This window comes from Notolepis coatsorum, assembly GCF_963971535.1.
Source record: "Notolepis coatsorum genome assembly, chromosome: 14".
Classification (NCBI taxonomy): Eukaryota; Metazoa; Chordata; class Actinopteri; order Aulopiformes; family Paralepididae; genus Notolepis; species Notolepis coatsorum.
In genome coordinates this window covers 1932870-1941630 of record NC_140178.1, presented here as the reverse complement: position 1 = coordinate 1941630, position 8761 = coordinate 1932870, and positions in this window count along the sequence as shown.

The following is an 8761-nucleotide window of genomic DNA, read 5'->3' as shown; positions in this document are numbered from 1 at the left end:
GTGCAGACCTCAGATCAGCTGTAATGGCTTCAGTGTGGAGTCTAGAGACTGTGTTAAATACCTAGGTGCAGACCTCGACCAAACACTCTCAGGGAAAACAATGGCCCTGAAGGTGATCAAAAAAGTTAAAACAAGGGTGAAATTTTTGCACAGAAAAAAGAGGTTCTTATCACTGGAAACTATGAAATTGCTTGCCAACTGCATGATCCTCAGCCAATATGACTACACTGTAAACCCGAATAAGTTTCCAGAACTTAAAAAAATTGAGGCCATCCCATGCCTCAATTTTTTTAAGTTGATAAACTCAAATGTTTTCAGTTGGCTAAGACTTACAATTCTCAGTTAAGGCAACTCAAATATGGTCTGTTACTGTGACTTAAGGTTCTCAGTTAAGTCAAATCAAATATGGTCAGTTACTCTGACTTACAGTTCTCAAGTGGAGTCAACTCAAATATGTTCAGTTACTGTGACTTACAGTTCTCAGTTAAGGCAATTCAAATATATTCAGTTACTGTGACTTAAGGTTCTCAAGTGGTGTCAACTCAAATATGTTCAGTTACTGTGACTTACAGTTCTCAGTTAAGGCAATTCAAATATATTCAGTTACTGTGACTTAAGGTTCTCAAGTGGTGTCAACTCAAATATGTGCAGTTACTGTGACTTACAGTTCTCAGTTAAGGCAATTCAAATATATTCAGTTACTGTGACTTAGGGTTCTCAAGTGGTGTCAACTCAAATATGTTCAGTTACTGTGACTTACAGTTCTCAGTTGAGGCAATTCAAATATATTCAGTTACTGTGACTTAAGGTTCTCAAGTGGTGTCAACTCAAATATGTTCAGTTACTGTGACTTACAGTTCTCAGTTAAGGCAGTTCAAATATGTTCAGTTACTGTGACTTAAGGTTCTCAAGTGGTGTCAACTCAAATATGTTCAGTTACTGTGACTTACAGTTCTCAGTTAAGGCAATGCAAATATATTCAGTTACTGTGACTTAAGGTTCTCAAGTAGTGTCAACTCAAATATGTTCAGTTACTGTGACTCACAGTTCTCAGTTAAGGCAGTTCAAATATGTTCAGTTACTGTGACTTAAGGTTCTCAAGTGGTGTCAACTCAAATATGTTCAGTTACTGTGACTTACAGTTCTCAGTTAAGGCAGTTCAAATATGTTCAGTTACTGTGACTTAAGGTTCTCAAGTGGAGGCAACTCAAATATGTTCAGTTACTGTGACTTAAGGTTCAACCTTAAATCCATGTGATTAAGTTAACAGAACTCAACGACATTGAGGCCATCCCATGCCTCATTTCTTTTAAGTTAATCAACTCAAATTTTTAAGTTAATCAACTCAAATATTTGCAGTTACTATAACTTAAGGTTCAGTTTTAAAATCCATGTGAAAAAGTTAACAGAAAAATAACTACACAAGCACATTATATCAACTTCAAACAACTCTTTTATTTTTTTCTATTCAAAGAGTATAAAAGAGTATACATATATAATCTGTATGTTAGCAATGTACAATAACACTGTAAACACCGTACACTGTTTTTGGACTATATATGTTAACAATACCGACCAGGTATTAGTGCCTTGCAAAGTGCAGATATGAAGTTTTCCCCTTTTTTTTATGCATTTAGGAGGTTTTGTTCTTCATCGAAACTATTTATCTTACAAAAACATTGTGTTACAACTTCAAACTCTTTATATTTATTTCTATTCAAAGAGTATACATCTATTTATCTTACAAAAACATTGTGTTGCCCTCTACAACATTATGGCAATGTTAAAATTGAAAATATATATATATAGAAAATATATATAGAAAATAAATACATGCATGTTATAACATGTACATACAATGTAATGTATATTACACATTTAATCCCTCTGGTCACAATAGTGTAATAATGTTTGTTATAAGGCTCTGAAAATGTTACTGAATGATGTATCAATGTATTTCCAGCAAATGTTGAAATAATAAAGGGTCTCAATATGTGCAGTGCACATGACCAGAGCCGTTTACATCCTGGCTGAATTACTCAAATTTGTATAGTGTGGTCATAGAATGAGCAAACATGTTGACGGCAACTATTGTGACCGTTGGGATAACACAGTGTATCTATGTACAGTACAGAATAAAATGTATAGATTATCTGAAAATTGTCAATCCGCTTGGCACATGTAAAATTCACAAACGTTGTGCTGTATATTGGGTCCTGCCAATGTGGAACCAAAATACCAACCCACATTACATGCTATACAGCTGGCAATACTGTTAATAGTGCACATACCTACATATGGAAATGCAGCTGCATGTATTTGCTCCATGATGTATCATGGAACAAGATGGTGTTTTCATTGAAAGAGTTAGTCAGAATGTCAGAGGCACCATCCGTCATTTAGAGCAGGCTATGTTTGCAGAATGATAACTAGAACACTACAGTACTCTGTACTAAGAACACTATACAGTACACTAACTATACTGCCCTGTCAAGGCAGACCGCAGTAACTTTCAAACAGTGAAACTGAGAAAAATGGCTTTAAAGTTTTTTGACTTGCCATCCAAAATGTGTTATAGGTAGATAGATGATAGTACCCAGATTTAACATGTATTAATGAAGTAATCTTTAGGCATACAAAAATATGACGTAGTTATTTTAATTAACCCCAAAAAAGCAGATACTGCACTCTGCTGCACGATTTCCTTAAATAATTATACAGGTAATGTACAGGCAAAGTGCAGTAACTTCAAATGCAATGTTGTTTTCCCTCCAGCTTTCATAACTTCACCTAGCCATTTTATTTGGATCATCATCATTCCAATATATTCAGGTATTAAATTTCATTTTCAAAATGGCTAGGTTAAGTTATGAAAGCTGGAGGGAAAACAACATTGTATTTGAAGTTACTGCACTTTGCCTGTACATTACCTGTATAATTATTTAAGGAAATCGTGCAGCAGAGTGCAATATCTGCTTTTTTGGGGTTAATTAAAATAATTATGTCATATTTTTGTATGCCTAAAGATTACTTCATTAATACATGTTAAATCTGGGTACTATCATCTATTTACCTATAACACATTTTGGATGGCAAGTCAAAACACTTTAAAGCCATTTTTCACTGTTTGGAAGTTACTGCGGTCTGCCTGGGTTTTGAGTGTGATTTTGTAGTTACTGCAGTTTTTAAAACCCCATATCTCCAAAACTGAGCGACATTAACATCTGAAACTTGGTCACAAGATAAAACATTTATTGACAAGGTCAATTTCACTCATAACTAAATTTTTACTTTTTTCAAGTTACTGCGGTTAGCCCTTGACAGGGCAGTATACTACTGCCTACAAGGTCTCAAGGATACAGTCCCACTCTCAGCATACAAGATCGATGGTCTGCTGCTGCTGACTCCCAAGCGATTCATTCAAGTGAAACGGAACTGAGTCCAGCTAATGGTGAATAGTTATTTTATTAATCAATTATTGTGTCTTTATTCACTCTAGTTGTGTAATTGACCAGTTCATATTCTGTATAAGTTCATATTCTGTATATGTTAATAATAACGCTTCTGTGTTGCGTTTATGGCTCCTGGTATATCGCCTTGTACTCTGTACTGAGAACACTAACTCTACCACTGCCTACAAGCAATGGAAGCAGTCAGAGCAGAGTGGCATTTATGCCCATTGCCTCCTATTGTTCCTCGAGAAACAAACGTTTGGGACTTGGATGTTGCCTTTGAGATTCTGATAAACTCTTTCAACTCTAAAACTTACTTGGATGAAATTACAATAATGCCAGCTATAGACGGTTAAGAAAATTCGAACTGTAAAACTCTCAAATGTAAACATATTACATAAAAAATAAAGAACAAGGTACATTGAGTAGTTTGGACCTATTGGCTGAACATCTGCAAAGTAGTACAGCAACTTTTGAAGGTATTATTTTGACATGACAAGACATTTCAGATGAGTTTCTATAGACACACTTTTGAGGTGTTGGTAAGTGCTTTGGGGTAGTGCATAGATTAGTCCAAACATTACAGGAAGGAATCACCAAATCTGGGGAAGCTGATCATGATATGACTTTCAATGACAATAGAGATTGTCAGAGGCTGGTAGTGAACTGGACTTGTGTCATGATCACTGATTACAGTAAGGAATAGAAACTCATCTGAAAGAAGGATGTGGGGTGAGGTATTCATTTCCTTGTCATGTCAAAATAATACCTTCAAAAGTTTAATGCAAGAGCGGTCAGGTGACGTAGCGGAGATTGCATTCGTCACCAACGCTGGAGACACTGGATTCGCGTGTTCGAATCCAACTCCCTGCGTTGTCACCAGCTTGGCTGGCCGTTCACACTAATACAATTCGGCAGTATTAGGGGGTGGGGAAGCTGGCGGGTGGGAATCTGGCGTTGTGGACAGCGACGCCTACAGGTCAGGTCTCGGCGCTTGCTAAGCGGGGCAGGACTTGGTGGAGATAGCGTGCCCTCCCACGTGTTACACTTCACCAATGAGAGCCCTCGCTGCCAAGTGAAAAGACGTCACTGGCTGTCGGCGCACGTCTCGGGGGAAGCGTGCGATCGACTCGGGACGCCCTTATACCGACTCGTAGGAGAACATGCATACAGCACCAGGTAGGGGGGGGGGGGGGGGGGGGGGGGGGGGAATTCAACGACTAATTGGGACGGGGAGAAAATCCATTGAAAAATCAGAAGAAAAAAAAATTATTGCATCATCAAGTCATTCTTGAGAGTCTGCAACCTGGGCAACAGTTTACCAGCTTCTAGACCTAGTAAAATCTTCTGAATGAATTCAAAAGTGTTGGTAAGTCCCTTGGGGTAGCTGAGGTGTAGTGCATAGATTAGTCCAAACATTACCAGGAAGGAATCACCAATCAGAGATTGTCACAGGCTGGTAGTGAACTGGACTTGTGTCATGCATGGTCACTGATGACAGTAAGGAGGGCCACTGCAACACCCTGAAGCTCTGGCTCATCAGGCGTGTCCTGAAGGAATGAAAGAGACATAATAATCACAAATAAATCCATGGTTTCTACAAAGTGCAGCACAAAGCTAAGTATATGGAGTTTTGTTTGTAAGTTGTTTATATTTTAGTTAGAAAAAATTTTTTGGTGAGAAGGTTATTTTTATTTAACCAGGTTAGTCCCGTCGAGATCAAATATCTCTTTCACAAGGGAGACCTGGAAGGAAGGAAGACTGATACTTAGCATTTTGATTAACTGTTCACTTAATATACAGTTGTACTGTAAATTATTTTCACTCGGACTCACTGTGCAGGTTTTGAAAAATCCAGCGACTTCCTCATGCAGATACACAGGCAGGGCATGGAGAACAGTGGTACGCCTGGTGTGAACATCATGGATTTCCTATTAAGATGTAAGATTAAGAAGAAGAAAAATAATTGTATTATATGGAAATGTTTACTGAACAAAGCGGATTTTAAACAGTCCAATCAGATATGTCCACAAATAACATGTTCACATCTTTAATGCAATCAGAAAAATGGCAAACACAATGGTGGACTAATTGTAAAATTCAAAAGCTCATTTGAATCATTGAACCTGTTCAATGTTACAGAGGTTCGACCTATGACATGTATAATAATCTATTCACCTGTTCATCGTGGATTTTTAAAATGTGAGCCAAAGCATCTGCTGTGTTCCCAGTTTTGGGCGCCTTCTGTCTGAATAACGTCATCAGTCGAGGAAGATGGCGGTCAAGCTTAGCGTAGAATGTGTTGGGCAGGTTCTGGTTGGTAATCAGCTGGAACTCTGCATACACCTATATTTAAAAACAGCAGGACAATATAGTATATCAACATCAATTAGTCACTTCAACTTGGTGGATCTCTTACTTTGTTTGGTTTGGGCTTCAGAGCATGACGGCGGGATTTCTGGTCAACCATGTCATTACATGCTTTGCGGAATCGGTCGCTGATGACTAGCTCGCGGGGGCGCACAGAACACACACGCAGATGCGCCGCTAGAGTATATAAACCAGGCTTAGGAATCACAAGTTTCACTTTAAAACACACAGAATGTGCCAAATGTTAACACAGGAAAGAGAGAGCTGATCTACATTACCTCAGACTCCATTTTGAGAGCAGGCCAGAGGTCCATGAGCTCTTTCACTGGTGGGCTGGACTTCACTATGGTCTGTCGGCGCAGGGCAAATGTGGTCTGCATCAGCTTGACAAGAGACCTAAAGCACGACATCTTAGAAAAGCTTGCATCTACAATGTATGCTTTCAAGGCTTATCTAAGTGATGAAGAGATAGCAGTGGCTTCTGCGGCTCTTGTCGCCAAACATCCCTGCTTGAAGGAAGCAGGATCTGAGACCGGCTGCAATGGATGGAAGAACAGCATCAAATTCAAGATGGGCAATTTCAGGAACAAGCTGAGACGGGCAGGATGTGAGGAGGTCACTGTAAATGCTGGAAGAAGAGGTAGAAGCAATCCTGATGGCGAACCTTCACATTCCAACATTAAAAGACCCAAGCGAGCAGAAGTAAACTTCCTACCCAACTATCCCCAAGGAGAGGATTCCTTGAGGCTTGAGCAGTTGAGGCAGACAATTGCTGAAGAAGTCAAGAAGACTGAGAAGAACCTGCCCCTCATTAGAAAGCTGATGCAGACCACATTTGCCCTGCGCCGACAGACCAGAGAGAGAGAGAGAGAGAGAGAGAGAGAGAGAGAGAGAGAGAGAGAGAGAGAGAGAGAGAGAGAGAGAGAGAGAGAGAGAGAGAGAGAGAGAGAGAGAGAGAGAGAGAGAGAGAGAGAGAGAGAGTGTGTTGTGGCACCCCAGTGGAAATAGGGAGGTGTAGTCTGACGTCACTTTAGTTTCCCGCGAGGTCCACCCGTATAGGGATTTATCATTGGGAAAATGGATTATCGGCTATTGTAACAATTCTGCCTCATGAACATTGGCAAGCTTTCCATTTTTGCACAAAATGAGTTCCCTTCTATCACTAACATTATTGTTTAAGCATTTTCGGTTGAAATAAAGTCAGTTATAAGGTTTTTAATTTGTTGTTAAAAAATAACTACACTTACCAATACAGCCCATGTCTGCATATTGCATTTAGACACACAATAGATGATCAATGGTGTTAATCATTTTTAATAAACTGTAGCCTATTTTATACAATAGCATAGCCTACTGCTACAGATGTGAATAAACATAGCACAGTCGTTTTCGTGATTTGAAATACATGAAGTGAATTACTCATCTGCTCATTGAAATGTATTCATAGCGATCTACCAAAACAATGATGGCCGTAAGGTGAATTGCACTTTATAATCTTTTTTTAATTTGGTCTGATGTGTGGGTTGGAGTTGAGTGAGGTCTGGAGAAATTCACACTATAATAAGTTACTATATATATGCATATTACGGAAGCCCTAAACTCGCCAAAACTCGCCGACAACGTGTCGTGTAATCTGCGCGGAGCCGTTGTTGCTCAACGCCCATGCGCAGTAGATACCGACATCTGCGTGCCCTCACCAACGTCCGGTGACGACAGAGCTGTCCCAAATAGCTGCAGCTACCATGTGTTGTCAAGTTATTGTTATAAGGACCCCAGTCCAAGCTACAACAGTCTGCATTCCCTTAACAATTGTTTGTATTGAGCCGTATTGTATTGTACCCATTCTGCAATATGTTAAATAAAGTTTACATCCATTCATTCTGCTAGCATTAACGATTGCATGAGCAGCTGGCTAACGTGAGCTAACGTTAGCTACCAGACCCTGTTAGCTCAGAGCTCCTCTTTCAATCTTAACAAGCATTAAACAAAATGGCCCAGTCATCTATTCACCTTTGTTTAATACATGAGGCGTTGTCTAATGTTATCTAGCTACTGATAGCTCCTGATATCATCAGTTTGGTGCTGGCTGGCTAACATGAGCTAACGTTAGCTGCTAGCCACAATGCTATACTGTTATAATGGCATATCCCTATCGCGTTAGCATGTAAGCTAACAAAATCGGCGATCTTTTTGTGAGACTAAACTATCCGCTCTTGGTGGTCAATTGTGTTAGTTTTGTTTCATCAACAAATGAGAGGCAGAACACACAGTGAATGTATCCGTTTTGTTTATTGCACTTTTATTGCACTTTCTTTGCTGAAAAAGAAATGCTACATTGGCTAAATGGCTCACGGAGGCATTTAAAGATGGTGGCTTGTTGATTTTTTTGCAGGAAGTGTATTGGCACATCCAAGGTAACTACCTCCCTGCGCATGCTCAGTGCTGAATTCGAGACGCGATCCGTTGCGGTCTGACCACGCCTCGTTCTGACAAAACGAAAGTGCTCAGGTCGCAAAACAAATGTCTAACTCGCCTGCCACTATGTTGCACTCTGGAAAGCGAAACTGATCTTGAAAACAAAACGAAAATACCCCTGTGTCTAACCGCAGCCTAGACAGGGGTTCTCAACCTTTCTGCTGCCAAGGCACCCCTGTGTTCAATAAAATATTCAAGGGGACCCCTACATACGATATAGACTTTTCCGCTCCTGTCTTTTTTGCTACAATGATGACAAAAGTGCTTGTTTTCAAAATAATGTTTATTTAAGAAACCGGGAAACACATTTGTGTGCAGGCTATATAATGCATTATTAACAGGTGTTTCAGGTCTAAATGGCTTAGTACTGTTGACATTACACTGCTTGTAGTAATAAATCAAATAGCATATTTCTTTAAATAAAATTACAGAAAATTATCACTAAACTGCTATCTGTTGCAGCT